The sequence below is a fragment of the Artemia franciscana genome, chromosome 7 (genome assembly GCF_032884065.1).
Source record: "Artemia franciscana chromosome 7, ASM3288406v1, whole genome shotgun sequence".
Lineage (NCBI taxonomy): Eukaryota > Metazoa > Arthropoda > Branchiopoda > Anostraca > Artemiidae > Artemia > Artemia franciscana.
This window is the reverse complement of record NC_088869.1, coordinates 48,792,759-48,809,683: the sequence shown is the minus strand read 5'-3', so window position 1 is coordinate 48,809,683 and position 16,925 is coordinate 48,792,759. Positions and strand designations below refer to the sequence as shown.

At 35.4% G+C, this 16,925-nt stretch overlaps 2 protein-coding genes across 4 annotated transcripts in view; one reads left to right on the top strand and one right to left on the bottom strand.

The window, feature by feature from the left end:
• LOC136029403 (uncharacterized) overlaps nt 1-11,596 on the bottom strand; it is an 86,224-nt gene extending 74,628 nt beyond the window's left edge. The window contains exon 1 of the mRNA XM_065707767.1: nt 11,500-11,596. The gene's annotated coding sequence lies outside the window, so the exon portion shown is untranslated. The remainder of the gene's footprint in view (nt 1-11,499) is intronic.
• Nucleotides 11,597-16,840: 5,244 nt separating this feature from the next.
• Nucleotides 16,841-16,925, top strand: part of LOC136029401 (protein turtle homolog B-like) — a 327,014-nt gene continuing 326,929 nt past the window's right edge. The window contains exon 1 of one of the 3 annotated variants that reach the window (XM_065707755.1): nt 16,841-16,911. The gene's annotated coding sequence lies outside the window, so the exon portion shown is untranslated. The remainder of the gene's footprint in view (nt 16,912-16,925) is intronic. The other 2 variants (XM_065707762.1, XM_065707756.1) reach the window with 2 other exon arrangements.

Below are 16,925 nucleotides of genomic sequence, written 5' to 3'. Positions count from 1 at the left end.
TATCACATTAGGAGAAAATCATCACAATGTCAAGGGAAAGGGCAGTTAGATGATGGCTTATAAAAATAATGCTGCTGAAAGTCTGAAAATTTTACACACACAAACATATATATATATCAGGTTCACTCCAAAATGAAATACCGGTAATTTGTTGGGAAAAAAGAAAAATTTAATCATTCAGCTTACTTTTTTCAGGTAAAATGGTGCAAAAAACTAAGCCAGATAAAGAAAGGAAAAAGGGTGCTGTGGATCCTGAACTGGTTCAAGCAGCTGTCATTGAAGTGTTAGTAAAAAAAAAAAAAAAACGCTTACATCTGCGAAAAAGTATGGAATACCATGGAGAACTCTAAGGGGATATGTCACAAAAGCTAAGAAACAGAACATGGAAATTGAGCTTCTACCTCTCTCATTTTTTCCCCAGTTTACGCCAAAAGAAAAATTTTCACAGAAGAACAGGAAAATGCCCTTGCCAGGTACTTGAAACTTGTTTGTCAGATGCATTATGACTTAACGCCGCTTGAAGTGCGGCAACTTGCCTACAGATACGCTCTCGCGAAAGAAACTGCTATTCCAGAGTCATGGTCTTGCAACAAAAATCAAAATGCCGCCAGGGATTCGGGGTTTTATGGCATGACACCCGCACCTAGCTGTCAGATCGCCTGAAGCAACAAGTCTTGGCCGTGCAACTGCTTTCAATCGTGTGACAGTTGTGAAATTTTTAGAGAAACTTGGTGAAGTGTACGGGCGCCACAGATTTACTGCCCAAAATATTTGGAATGTTGATGAAACTGAAGTATCAACTGTCCACAAGCCGGGAAAAATTGTTGCAGCAAAAGGACAGAGACAGGTTGGCAAGGTTACTTCTTCAGAAAGAGGACAGAATGTTACTATGTGTGTTAGTGTCAGTGCCATGGGTAATAGCCTCCCTCCAATGCTCATTTTCCCTTGCAAGAAATGCCCTGAAATTCTGCTGAAAGGAACGCCACCAGGTACCATTGCTCACGGCTCAGAAACGACATTGGGCTGGATGTGCAATGAACTCTTTCTTGTTTGGATGAACCATTTTATCAGTCAGGCAAGACCAAGCAGAGCTAATCCTGTGCTTCTAATTCTTGACAATCACATTAGTCGTTACAGTAGTGAATTGCTTGAGTTAGCGAAAGAGAATGGAGTTGTCATGCTGACAGTGCCTACACACACAACGCATAAGTTGCAACCACTTGACAGGGTTGTCTACAACAGGGAATCTGCAACTTTTATGACACAGCACAAATGCAACACTATTTCCATGTACAAATGTATCCAAGCTTTGCGGAAAGGCGTATCCCAAAGCACTGACTCCAGAAAACATAATAAGCGGTTTTCGTAGCACTGGGATTTTCCCTTTCGACCCCAATGTTTTCAAAGATCATGAGTATCTCAGCTCATATGTCTCTGATCGACCATATCCTTTGGACCAGGATGTCTTAATACCTCCATCACCAGTTTCTGGTTCCTGTAAAGATGATGCGGCTAGCCAGTCTACTGACTGTGACAACGCTACCCAATCTGTATTGGGCTTCCTTCAGATGTAGACCTATTGGCTGACAAAAGTTTCTCTGAACTAGTTGACATCTCTCCATTCCCAAAAGGTTCTCTGAGAAAACACATCAGACGTGCAGTGAAAAAAAAATCTACCGAAATCTTGACTGACACCCCAGTGAAGGAAAGAATCCGTCAGGAAGAGGAATTGAAAGGCGACAGGAAGAAGAAGAAAGAACAGAAAAAGGGCCAGGGAAAGGAGAATGCAAAGAAAGCCAAATTACAAGAAGCAAGCAAGCAACTATTTCTTGAGGGTGAGAGTGAATCCGGTCATGTTGAGATGGAGTTTGATGATGATAGTGACAACAGTCTGAATCTAGGAGAAGATGAAGAGGATTTGGGAAGCAGGCCAATAGAATTGGGCGACTTTATCTTAGTTGGTCTTGCAGGTAAAAAGAGTGGCAAGCATTTCTATGCTGCGAAAGTTTTAAAGGAATTTCCAGATGAACTTGGTGTTAAATTCTTGAAGTGTGTAGAAATGAGCAGGTTCGTGCTGACTGAAGAGGAATCGTGCGTCTTGAAGTCCAAGGTTGTAACCAGATTAGGAAAACCCTCAATATCAAGTGGAACTTCAAGACTTGCTGAATGGCTGAAGTTTCTGAAAAATATCTGAAATAACTATACATAAACACCTATTCTAGCGCTACATTTAGAGCAATAGATGCTTTAATAACCACGATGCAAGGTGGTGGCAAACGTGGGCAAATGTGTGGCGAACGTGAACCAGGTTGGCCCAGGTTAGCCATCTTTGGAGAATCTCACTGTGGCTCTTTTTTTCGTTGCATCGAAAAAGATTGACTGCTGGGGATTTTTTTCCTAGATACCCCATAGATAAGCATATATTCCAGGATTTTCAGAATTATTTTCAGTCGAAAACTGTGGTTACAATAAATAAAGAACGAAAAAAGTGGCGAATGTGGGCTGGTCTCCCCCTACATGATGTGGCAGCCTCACATCTGGTCTTTTGCGACACAGACACTGTTGCAGCCCATACTCCAATGTACTATTGGACTTGCTAACACCTTGCATCCAGGTTTCCAAGAATTTCATGGCATGTTTCCGAGAATTTCAGAATGGTGTGTTATCTGGTATTGCGATCAGTAATGTTGTCAGTAAAACAATACAATACATCCTGTGACAGCCCTCACATCTGGTCTTTATTTTGGGACACCAATAATTTATTGAATGATACATTATCTGATATTGCGTAATCATTCATGTTATCATTGAAACAATACAAAACATCCTGTGACAGTCCTCACGTCTGCTCTTTTGAGATAACAACTGAGTCAACAACATTTTTAGCTTCTAAGCAATTTTCCATTGATTTTGTGAAAAATCTGATTTTTTTAGGACTTTTATTATTTTTTTTTTTTACTTGGAATTTTTTGCGGACACCGAGAATTTCTTGGCATGTTTCGGAGAATTTCAAGAATTCTCAAAAACATGCAAAGAAATTCTTGGAAACCAGAATGCATATTCTGGGAGTGATGTCAAAAAAGGTGGAAAGATCCCCTCACATAACCTTCTCCCACCAACAGAAATATCTCCCTGAAAACTCCTATATACTTGTCATCTTCAAAGACATAGTTATTAGACTTTTTGACTATGCTGAAAAAAATAGCTATCTCAAAATCTTGATTGGGTGACTTTGGGGGGAAATGAGCATGGGAGGGAGGCTAGCTGCCCTCCAGTATTTTTGGTCACTTAAAGAGGGCACTAGAACTTTTGATTTCCAATCAAATAAGCTCTCTCCCGATCCTCTACGATCACTGGTTCAATACGACCACCCCTGAAAAAAAAAATTAATAAGCATGCATCCGTGATCTTTCTTCTGGCAAAAAATGCAAAATTCCACATTTTCCTACATTGGAGCTTGAAAACCGATTCTCTGGTATGCTAAATCTGATGGTGTAATTTTCATTAAGATTATTTGATGTTTTTGGGGTGTTTCCCATTTTCAAAAATTTTGCAAATGTTCTCAGGCTTGTAACTTTTGATGAGTGTCATTAAATTTGGTGAATTGTACATATGTAAAATTCATCGAATTTACCAAGTTTCATCCCGATCCCTTCCATGATTTTAGGTCCCCCCCCAAACGTCCCCCAACGTCACCAGATCCAGTCAGGATTTAAAATAAGAGGTTTGAGACACGATTTCCTTCTAAACATCAAATTTCATTGAGATCCGATCACCCATTCGTAAGTTAAAAATACCTCATTTTTTCTAATTTTTCAGAATTAACCCCCCCCCCCCCCCCAACTACCCCAAAGAGAGCGGATCCGTTCCGGTTATGTCAATAATGTATCTAGGACTTTTGCTTATTTTTCCCTACCAAGTTTCATCCCAATCCCTCCACTCTAAGTGTTTTCCAAGATTTTAGGTTTCCCCCTCCCAACTCCCCCCCCCCCAATGTCACCAGATCCGGTCAGTATTTAAAATAACAGCTCTGAGACACAATATCCTTCCAGATATCAAATTTCATTAAGATCTGATCAACCATTCGTAAGTCCCCACTCCCTCTCCCCCAGATGGTCAAATCGGGAAAAAGACTATTTCTAATATAATCTGGTCCAGTCACGCATACGCCTGCCAAATTTCATCGTCCTAGCTTACCTGGAAGTGCCTAAAGTAGTAAAACCGGGACCAACAAACAGACAGACAGACTGACAGACAGACAGAATTTGCGATTGCTATGGGTCACTTGGTTAATACCAAGTGCCATAAAAACTGAAAAAACATAAAAAAAAAATTTCTAAGAAAAAGACTAGATCAATAAAAAACGAAAAGAAATTAATTTAGAACTTTTTCAATGAAACAAATTTTTTAAAGAAAAGTAGAGCTCCATTAAGCCAAAAATGAGAAGAAATAAAGTCAAATAATCTTTCAAGCCTAAAACTATCACAAATCACTATCAATAACATGGTGATAACATGATTAAGAGTTCATCAGACTTGGATAACACAAAATCAAATACTAATGAATGCAAACTAAAGGTGAAGACTATTAAGATAAGTAGTCATGAATTGACTACAGATAAAGGTATTTGCAAATATGCGTGGAATACTATTTGCAAAAAAGGGAAAAAATGTAAATATCTGCATGTTGCAAACCTTTTAATATTGAGGGTAAATGTAAGGTCCCTAACTGCCAACTATTACACCAAAAAGTTTGTAGCAAGTTTGGAAGTGGTCATTGCTTTGGTTTTGACTTGATTCATTTGAATAATGGTTATGGCGCATTCAAACGACTTTTTAATAATAACCAAAAGAATTGTCAACTGTCAAACTCTCTCCCGAGTATTAGATCAGCCAAAAAACGAAGTTTGCCAAACCAGCCCACTGTTCCCACCAGCCCTAAAAAGCAACATGAATCCATATTTTCAATGACACCAAACAAAACCCATTCAGAAGACCTCCATGTTATGTTCCCACTCCCTCCCATTTCAATTGCCAAGTCAGTCCATCTCTTCAGCCTTGTTATTTGCATCAAATGAACACAAGAATCTACAACACGTATCCAATAGCAAATCCAGAAACCCCGGTATGATACATCACTCCTCCTCCTAATCATTTCCTAGAATCCTTCTTGTGAATATAAGGTCACTGGTAAACAAAATGATGAACTACAAATTATTCTTGACAAATACCAGATTGATATTGCTTGCCTAACTGAAACATGGTCTGCCACTGAAGATTTTGCTTGATTCCTAATTATGATTCCCATTTTAAGCCCAGATTGGACAAAGATGGTATTCCTCTATCTCATGGTGGAGGAGTGACTTTTTTTGTCAGTGTACCCTCCCAAATCAGATTCTTTAATTTTCTAAAATAGAGAACAACTTCAAAACCGAAGTTCTATAGTGCTGCTCCAGATCCAAAACCTCCCAAAAGAAGGATCTTGCATGGTTTTTTGTATTATTTATTACCCTGCTTGTAGTGGATTTAAGAAGGAGCTGACGGCATATCTGCAACTTTATAATGACAGAATTGGCTGAAAGTACCCTTATGCTTCCCCCAAAACCACTGATCAGTTATTCATATAGACCCATTACTGACGAGAAAATTGCCCATTTCAAAGAAAACCTTAGCTCCAAATCTTGGGCCACTATCCTATGTCTTACCAATGGTGATGAAATGGTTTCTAAGTTTTCAGTAAAACTTTTCAAGTTATTCTGTGACACCTTTCCAGTGAAAAAAGTTAACCAGCAAATCCAATTGTAAACCATGGACATACAAAAAAAATTTGCACCTAATAAATGAACATCTTAAATTTTCTCCAAGATTTTCTCCAAGAATCTTAAAAACTTTGAAACATTGTTGTTAGGGAAATCTGTAAAGCAAGAAAGGAGCAAGGTGCTCATATCCTCAATAAGTTACTGTATTCTAGTGCTAATATTTTCCCCAAAAGTATCCAAGATCTCATGGGAAAGATCTCTTCAGTTTTTCTTACTGGATAGTAATGAAGACCCAGTGAGTGTGGATATCATAAATGATTTTTTGCTTCAATTTGTAAAAGTCACCCACCACTCCAAAATATGCCAGCCAACAGTGCAGTGAGTGACATTCCTGTGATTGTCACTGATTGTGAAATGTGCCCAGTATTTAAGTGTACCTCTAACTGCAATTTTTAATCAATGTTTTGTAGGGGGTATTTTTCCAGTGTGTTTTAAATGAGCTATTACATCACCAAACCAAAAAATAAGACCCCAAAAGTTCCCTCGGACTTAAGACAAATATCAAAGACGTCTATTTTCTCCAAAATTTTTGAAAGCTTTATTTACAATTTCCTCTTTGATGATATTCAAGATAAAATCAACCCAAATCAGTTTGGCCTTAGGCTGAATCGTAGCACTACACATTGCTTAATTTATATACTCGACACTGTTTACAAACATCTTGAGTTAAATAGTTCCCATATTAAGGCTGTTTTTGCTGATATTAGCAAAGCCTTTGACAACTTGGATGATCAGACAGTTATTGATAATGCAGGGGCTTTAGGAGACAGAATAAAGAATAAAAGAAATCAAGAATAAAGAAATAAAATAAAGAATATAAAATAAGAAATAAAATAAGAAGAAACAAAGAATAAAGAATCAGAATATATAAATCAAGACAGAATAAAATATAAGAAGTATTTATAGCGATTATGTTGTTTTGTATCTGATAAAAGTATTAGCAAGACTAAATCTCTTCAATTTGGCTAATTGAACTCATTATCTTATCTTTTTTTAATTGCATAGTATTAAATAAGCTCAAAAGGGGACTATGACAGTATTATACTTATTTGCTGATAAGTTTATGTGCATCTGATAGCTTTTAACCTGCCCCCCCCCCCAAAAAAAAAACAGAAACTCTATATATGACACTGCTTCTAGGAACATTGGTTTGATATTATTCCAGCTGGGGAAACAACAAACAATAAATAAACATGCATCTTTGATCTTTCTTCAGGCAAAAAATATAAGTTTCCAAATTTTTGAGGATATGACCTTGAAACCTCTACAGTAGGATCATTTCCACTGAGATGTGACTAGGGTGACTTTTTGCTCCTATTTTGAAAATCAAGCAAATTTTCTCAGACTTGTAGCTTTTGATGGATAAGATTAACCTTAATGAATTTTACATATTTGGAATCAACATAAGAAGCTTAGTCTTTTGATGTGCTAGTAGTTATTAAAATTCCTTTTTTTAAACTTTTGCTTGCTATTTGGCTGAGGTGGTCTGTACTTAAAGCTTGTTACTATAAACTGTTTAAACCAACAACAAAATAAATGGTATATTTCTAGTTTGGGGACTTCTTGCTATTTCAGAAAGTAGTTGATTCAAATGAATGAAATTCTCAGGAATGTACATAGAGCCTTGATGATCTCCTGTGAAGACATTTGAAGCACTTCCACTCCTTCAATCACCAGAGGGCACTCACTTTTAGCAATCTTTGTGATATAAAAGTGAAACCTTTCAAAACTAATCTTCTCAAATGAGGCACAAGAAAAGTGAACCTTGTAATGCTGCTTAATCTCAATCATATGGTTTTAAAGATCTGTAAATCTTCTTATTGAATTCAGGAAAAAAAACTTGATACAGCTTAAAATTTTCCTTGGATAACAATTGTATTTCAAAAAATAAAAGCCAATGAAAGTAACTGAAGACTTAAAGTAAAGCATTAAATTATCAGAATTAAGATAGGTATATACCTGTCATGCATATGCAATCTTCTAAGCTTTAAAAATAACAAAATTGTAGGTAAAGTAGATAGGTAATACTTTCTAAGCATAAGTTTTTGCCCTGAATATATTCTGGAAAGTTTTATTCACTTGACTCAACTACTTTCCAAGATAGCAAGAAGCCCTTAAACTAGAATTTTACCAAATATATTGTTAATCCATATATGCAACAATTAGGAGGGGATGCATGCTATAAAAACAAACATGATATTTAAAATGAGCATAGAATAAGGAATCTAATAATACTACTTGCATTTTACTCAGATGCTTCTTCTATCAGAATAGAATATGATTTATTGACTGAAATAGCATACAAGCTAGCATAATCACATCAGAACAGTTAAAATGATAAAACATATATTAAGGGATAAACATAATTAAAAAGTTTAGTCAATTACTAAAATGCAAAACAAAATATGGAACAAAAGAGTTTTTGTACCTCATGGTCAACATTTGGGGACACAACTCAAATTGGGTATTTGGAGCTCTACAAGCACAAGTCTTGTATTAGGAAGGATTGGGGGATTTGCTTTGAAGAGGGGAAGAAGATGCTTATGATAGTCAGAACTAAGGCACTTGTGACCAAAGTTTGTGGTAAGGATGTGACATTGTGATTCCAATGTAGTAAGTTCAAGTCTAGCCAAACCTTCATTGTAAGTAGTATAGGATGTCCCCAGTATAATTTTTATTGCTCTTTTTTGAATGCTTTCAATTTTAGAACATTGGGCATTGGTCAACCCATGGTGCCAGACAGGACAAGCATATTCAAGACAGGGTCTTATATAAGAACAATAAATTATTTTAAGGTTCTGGATTGATATGGAGAACCATTTGAGAAGGGAGAAAGATTTAAGGAGAAAACTACTATATTTAAATAAGTGAAAAATGTGAGACTTCCATTTAAGGTCATTGTCCAACTGCACACCAAGATGCAGCCCCCTAATATAAAGAATAATTTCTGTTTGTTTTCAAGTAATGTTGGGGAATCTGCCTCCCCCTCCATATAAAATTCTCCCCATTAGAAATTCCTCCTTGGAAAATTCCAAAGTTCAACAATATTCAAACTTTAGTGTAAAGAGCAAGCTGCTGAGGAGGGGACAGTCCTCTAATTGGGGAATCTGCCTCCCCCTCCATATACAATTCTCCCCATTAGAAATTCCTCCTTGGAAAATTCCAAAGTTCAACAATATTCAAACTTTAGTGTAAAGAGCAAGCTACTGAGGAGGGGACAGCCCTCTAATTTACAGTATAGTTTCTGTTTGTTTTTAAGTAATCTGTTTTCCCTTCTGTGGACAATTCTACCAGGAAAATTCTCCCTAGCCTACTTTCATTTTGAAAAAAGATTTGTTTCTTATTTGGTTTCTGTTTTTTCCCAATTATGGTACAAATTGCCCAAGGAAAGGTTTCCTAGAAACCTCCTCCCCAATGTAGTTTTTCCTGCAGAAAATTCCCCATGTAGAATTTCTCTCATGGAAAATCCTCTCTCCACAAAAAAATTCACCAAACAATTCCAACCCTGTTGAAAATTCTCTAGGAGCATCTCTACATCTAAAATTGAGTTGGCAAAGAGAAAATATGGCAAATAAAAATAATTTCATGTGGAAATTCTGGCCAGTGTTAAACTTCCCCTGGAAAGTTTGCCACCAGAAATTCCCTAAATAAAAAATCCTAGTGTAAGCTTAAAGAGGGACCTCTATAGAAGGAAACATTTTAGGAAAGCAATTCTTACTTCATAATATGCAAAATAATTGTATTTCATACAACTTGCATGCAAATAAGCCTCTTCTCCACTTCAATTTTTTTGGTCACTTAAAAAAACACTAAAACTTTTAATTTTCATTGAGCCCTCTCCTAATCTTATAAGGCTATTTGGGTAAATATTTTATAGTTAATAGTACTGAATTATAAATAAAGTGAACATATCACTTTATGCCATTTTTATACTCTGTACAAATACAATAATTGTTTTTTCTTGCAAGTTCAATTTTAAGCTATTTTTGAACCCTTGAAAACAACAACTTCTTTTTATTTGATTTAGGCTATATTTCATTCTATAACATTTTTTTCAAACTTACTATTTCATTATAAATCCATTTTGTAAAAGTTGTATGGGCTAATTCATAAATGCTGATTTATCAAAATTAAGCTGAATAGAACTAAAAAAATCAAATCAAATCTGCCAATTTTTCTTCTTATTCTGTTAAGCTGATTAAAAATTGCCATTTCATCTACAAGTTGAAAAATATCAAAGCTGACAGACAAAGCATGGCATATGGAGAAATTATTTTGAATTTTTTTATCCAACTTAGTTGTGACAAATCAATGCTTGCAGATTATTTAACTTTAAAAAATGGATTTAACAATGAAATAGTATATTTGAAACCAATGTTTTAATCCTTTTTGTACAAAAATCATAGAAAGAAATTACTACCATCTTCAAGGATCCAAAAAAAAAGGTAAAATTCTAGTTAATTGACTTCTTGCTATCTCAGAAAGGGTTTAGGTTAGGAAAATGAAACTTTCAGGGATTAATCTACAGACAAAAGTATGTCCCAGGAAGGTATTTTGAAGCAACTAACTCCACTCCTTTTCCCTCTAGAGGGCCCTGACCTTTGATGACCTTTAAAAATATGTGTGTTATTAAAGTGAAACCTTGCAAAATAGATCTTCTGTTTCATTGAAGTACAACAAAATTGTTTTCAGCTTCATAATTTTGCTTAATTCCATCTTATAAGGTTTTAAAGCTATGCAAATACATTTCATAAATTTTGAAAAAATACATTGATATGGCTCAAAATTCTACTCAAATAACAGGAATAGCATTTTTCAGAACTAAATGCAGAGAAAAAGCAACTAGCCTAGTAACTGAAAATTAAGGTAAAATGTTGTTTTGTCAAAATTTCAATAGGTATAGATCTGTCATGTAGACAAATTCAGGGCCCTCTGGAGGGGGAAGGAGTGGAGGTGGGTACTTCAAAATACCTTCCCAGGACATACTTTAGCCTGTAGACCTATCCCTGAAAATTTCATTTTTATAACCTAAACCCTTTCTGAGATAGCAAGAAGTCAATTAACTAGAATTTTACCCAAAAAAGGTTTAAAACTGAATTTGCAAGAAAAGCAATTAGGCTATTATATTTAAGCTATAAGGAGAATAAAAAAGGCATCTGGTAGTATGTTCACTTTATTTTTTAAGTCAATAATATGAACTGTGAAATATTCAATCTGATTTGTTTGATACAATCACGCCTGGCAAAAAAAAATAGCAAACAAATAATTAAAAGAAAGTGTTTCCCCCTCTTTTGAAAATGACTCATATTTTCTTGGACTATTGACTTATGATGGGTAGCATTAAACTTAATGAATTTTATAGGTCTATGTTAGGAATCAGAATAAAAGCTAATTCTTTAGGTGAATCTATTGCTACCAAAATTTTACTTGCACAAATTTTGGTTACTATTGTGCCAAGTTCCTCCTTATTTACAATTTGTTATCACGAAATTTTTCACTCTCAAAAGACTAATATCGCTTATGGGTTCTTTGTCCTTGGATTTAGCAGCCTTGACTAGCCTAGGCTTTTGCAAGAGCAAAAGAAACTCATTAGCCAGAAGTAAGGACTTGCCTCCAAAAACATAAGAAGCTTATGGCTGTAATTACCAAATATCAACTTAAAACATATAAGATACACCTACCAACAATATATATGGAAGACCAAATGTATGCACAGTAATTATACCCTACAGTAATTTCCAGTAGGTTTTTATCTTCTTTTCTTTCTATAAAATAAGAGCAGTGTTTCTATCTTCGGTCTAAAGCTCTTTTTTACTCTGCGCACAGAAGACCCGATGCCCGGCCGGTTTTTCTTTTCGATGGCGAGTAGCTAATTTTTAGCGAAAACAGCAGTGTATCATGGCGCGCCACTTATTTTCTCCGGTGGAGTGCCACAGAATGACTCCAATATCTCTTATTAGAAACTAGTTTTGGATCTGTTCAAAACCTCCTGAATAGCGTACCATTCAAATCCGAATAAGCAGTTGAATTTGTCGGTCCTTTAGAACTCCAAGGACACGTCCTACATAATGAACGCGTTAGTTCGAGGAAAACGTGACCTAAACAGCGACACTAAAAATTTGTAGGATCAAGAACTTTTTCCGACCAACTTAATCTTTTGATATTCAATAAGTGGTAGCGCTCACTTCTTTCCGTGTCTGTGTTTTCGTCATCTTTGTCAGTTTACCTCATGAAACCCAATAATCATAGTCAGGGGCGTCCCGAGCCTCTTTTCATTACCAGTATACCATGTCCGAATCTAATAATCCTTTCAACTTCTTTCAAATTTCAAAGTCAAGGAAGGTTTTTCAGGTTACATTCCTTGATTCAAGCTTCTTTCTAGCATATAGTATCAAACAATTCCCTAAAACAGGCCAGTTGCGCGATAAATCCATGATTTAAGTGTTAAATGTTTACAGATTTAAGAATCTATTTTCCTATTGTCCTTCTTTCAAAAATATTCACTGGAAAAAGCCGTTTGCTAATAACTTGTCAAATTTGTGTATGAATCAATTCAAATTGTCTATTCAAACCTCATAGCCAGCATACACTGTCCAAATTTGGTATGAGCCTGTTAATAACCTCTTCAAATTTCAAAGTCGAGTCAGGCTTCTCAGGATAAATTTTTTGATCCAAGCTCTTTTCAAACATATAGCATCATACAAATTCTTAAAACAGGCCATTTGCAAAATAAATCTAGGACTTAAGTCTAGAATTTTTACCAATTTAACAACCTGTTTTCCTATCGGTCCCCTTCTAAAAATATTCACTTGACAGATATAATGGATAATAACCTGTCAAATTTAGGTAGCAATCATTTCAAATTGTTTATGTAAACTTCAGTACCAGCATACCGTGTCCATTTCTAAATATGAACCTATTAAAAATCTCTTCACTTTTCAAAATCAAGGAAGGTGTTCAGGGTAAATTCCTTGATTCAAGCTTGTTTCTAATATGTAACATCAAACATTTCCTTAAAACGAGCAAATCGCATGACATATACTTGATTTAAGTCTGCAATTTTTCTTATTTTAACAACCTGCTATCCTATGGTTTCCTTCAAAAAATTTACAGCTAAAAAAATCCTTTGCTAATAACCTATCAAATCTACTTCAAATCCCCTTTCATTTTTTTTGTTCTTTTCTGCCTCCATTTCTGTGTGTCAGTGAGTTTGTTTTTGTGTCTATGTATTTCATTTTGTCTGTCTGTCCGCTCTACAAAGTCGAAAAGTACTCATCCATATCATCAACTTTTTTCTTCTTATTTGAAACATTTTTTATTTTCAAGAATACAACAATGGTATATTTTGACATCACTATGTTCACATACTGATTCAAATCATTGTCTTTACTATATTTCAGAGTAGTACTTAAATCATCTTGTAGTCTTTGTATATCTGTAGTCATAAGGTATACTTTTTCAATACTGGCATCATCTTTACTTTTTAAAATAAGACGTATGTGTTTATCCTTCCAGTGCACAATTAATTTTGATTGAACATATACAATAAATCAACTATTGCCGATGACCAAGCACAGAGTACCACGGGGACAGCCACATAAAATAATATCCAGAAACCATGTTCACCAAAGATTATAGGTCATTTTAAGACATGGAAAAAAAAGTAGAAACATTTTTAAGTTAAAAATAAAAAGTTAGTTGAATTCTAAGTAAATGAAAATTAGTTGAAATCTAAGTCCCAAAGAAAATTTTATGTCCTCTCCCCCCCAAAAAAGTTCGGGGATGGGTAAAGTCATGCGGGAGCATTGAGGCCCCTGGAGGTGGCCCTTGAGAGGAGTGTGGGAGACCCGAACTCATACGCAAATCCGGTAATGGATAACCAATATGCACGGGACCAATACATTGCAGAAAAGAACCTGGTCGGCTTTATTAATTACAATTTTTGGGACCGAAACAGGTGCCTTTTGACCAATCAAAAGAACCAGCGTGCTCGGTATAAAACAAAATTGTACGAAAAACAGTCCCCACCCACTAAGCATATGTTCAAATAAATACATTGATAATGAACTCCTTGTATATTTCTTTCAAAATTTCTTTTATTGGAATTCTTCTCAATTCAAACTCACTTCAAGTAATAGTAATACCTAGGACTAGTTTTCATTCTTGGCAAGCAAATCCATTTTCACCGGATTCTCTGATAAGGCCAGATAGTCGACAGACCAGATGCGTGGGACTTGTAACTATAGAACTCTCAATGGATATAGGTGGATACAAGGGACTAACAACTCCAATTGTATACTGAGATAGGGCTCTCATGGGAGTTTTATTCTCCATAGTACTTTCTCAAATTTAAGTTATTTAAGTTCAAAATTAAGTTATTTTTCACGGAAAAGTAACTTTCATTTTGCCATAGTAACTTAAGCCGCCATAACTTAAAAATACAGAATATTATGTCATTAGTATATTAAAAACAACCAATAAATCAAATACAAATATATGTTCTTTCCAAGCCTGTATACACGAGTTTGGTAGTCTTACCCTGCGAGTAAGAAACAACTAAAACAGTAATAGTGGCTTCACATTGGCAAAGAAAGCCTATTAGCTTCGCTCACAATAGGTTTGTCACATTTTCTAGTGATTGGTGCATAGTTTTCGGCGTATTGATCAGAGGTTAATCCACCTATCTAAGTTCTGCAAACTCATACGTAACAAATGAAAGGCCCATAACTCTTAGATTCTTAAAAAATAGGAGTTTACGTGGGAAAAAATGTAAGGAGTCATTTTACACACCCTGGAGCAATGCTCCAAACCATAGATTCCTTTAGCGAAATAAAATGACTGCGTTTTATTATCATTGAAGACATTTGCTCTCCAAAGTTCTTCTACTTAATCTTTAAATCTTAAGTCATCAAGTAAATTAAAAGATTTAAGAAGGACGTTCAGCAATTGGAGTCCCTCGCTCATTAGAACACTACTTAGATGAGCCTTTGCTTTTAAATCTACCAGTACATGTGAAGCGAGAAGCGGAAACACAATTTTACAGGACTGTTAAGCACCATTACACCATCTAGAAGGCTAAATTAAGCATAGCCTCTCCCAATGATTCCAAACACAGCTTCAGCTGATTATCTTTGTCTGCTTATATCATAATACTGAATGGTCAAATCAAGATGAAGTAAACAAGTGAATAAGATGGCACTAGATCCTTAAGGTCCAAACCGGCGGTGCTGATCTCCGTTTCGTGGCCCTTCAGCCAGAAAGTGCAATGGGGGCTTGGGGCTAACCATCCTGGGCTTTTGCTCACCCTTCCTACTTACCTTCACCAGATTCCTCCAGGTACCCATTTAGAGTAGGGTTGACTCTGGCTAAGCTTACGGAGTCACGCCACTGACCCCCTCCCGAACCAAATGGCTGGCTATGTCTGGTATCGAACCTTTGCACCCTGGAAAAGAATTCTTAAGCCAGCGCGCCTACCACTTAGTCAGGACGGTTCAAGATGAAGCCAAAAGACGAAAAAACTGGATTGAAGAAACCTTTCTGGAAGGAAGAAAAATAATTTTGAGTGGAAGAAATTTTTCTATGTCTAGAGCATATAAAAATGCCGTGCTCAGCCATCATTTGAAAGTTCTCTATAGTATAAAATTGTCCATTTATGTTTTATTCTCCTACAAATCCAACAAAACTCACATAAAAAATCAAAAAACTTCCTTTATTAAATATTCATGTAAGTTCTAGCGTTCAATTGAGCACGGGTTCTTTTTTTGTGACTTCTGTTATACACATTGAAAATCTTTGTAATAGCCCACTTAAAAGAAGATGCGAATGCCCAAGATTCTACAAAAAGGTGGTAGAGAGTCAGACAGGGGACGTTAAAAATGCCAATTGACCCTTTTGTGCATGAAATTTTACAAGTTTGAAATTGGCTTTCAATTTGAATTTTTAATTTTTCTGAAAAGATTGCTCATGAACTCACATTTATTTATTTGTTCATTTTGTTTTCTGAAGGGAATGAAATGCAGCCAATAGTAATAAAAAAATTGAGGGAAGACTCATTCAGACAAAATTTAAAAGTTCTAGTACCTCTTTTAATTATTAAAAAATATTGCGCCACATCCAAGTCTTCCATTTGAAAGGAGAATAAAAATTATTTTAATTTGGCATTTAATAAAATTTTTTAACAAGCTTACCTTTTTCACACACAGCAAAGCTGTGCGGTGACATATCAGTTCCTAAGGTCATACATAGTCCACAAATTAAATGGTTATTATAAACATGTTCCGTTTAAGTGAGTTGGTTCATAATATGAACCAAAATGGTTTGACCTATATAAATTGTCACAAAGAGTGCGTGACTCCAAAAGATGGTTCAAGACTATTTTTTTTTTCTTCTTTACAATAAAAAGCTTATCTCCTTCACTATTGTGGATAGAAGTGAAAAGAATAAATTATGCAGAATATATTAAATATCATATTTTTTTATAGATGGTGAACAGCTTTTTATCTTCTTTATAGCGGGGTGGTTTGTATAACTTACATTTTTTTATGAATATTTTTTTACCATTTTAATTTCGATAGATTTATTAAAACTTTAATCCTCACCAGATTTTGGATTAAACTTACGACCGTTTCCACTACTTACCTACGACATATAGTTGTCTAGGTTCCATTTAAATTGCAAGTATTTTTTTGTTCGCAAGGCTATTAAGCCAGCCTTATTATGGTCCCCTTAAAGAAAATTCTGGATTTGCCCCTGGTTCATAATTGGCTTAAAAAAGAAGAATGCATAATCACGTATTAGCTATTAAATTAGAGGGTCGGGAGTTTTCCGTTGGGGGATATCCTAATTCTAAGAGGTGGTTTGATTGGCAAGAGTATTAAAAAGCATGATTGTAGAAAGGAGCTGCCAAGAAAAGGCTATAAACATTGTTGACCTCGTTAGAAAAGACATTAAAGAAGACTCGGCTTTTCAGATGGATATTCGAAATTTGAAGTCGATGCTGTTGGCAGTGTTAGGTTTCAATTTTGGCAAAATTTTAAATGCAAAAACGTTGTTTAAGGGTTACTAACTACTGTAAAGGCGTTTAATGATCAACTGTATGAAATCAAGC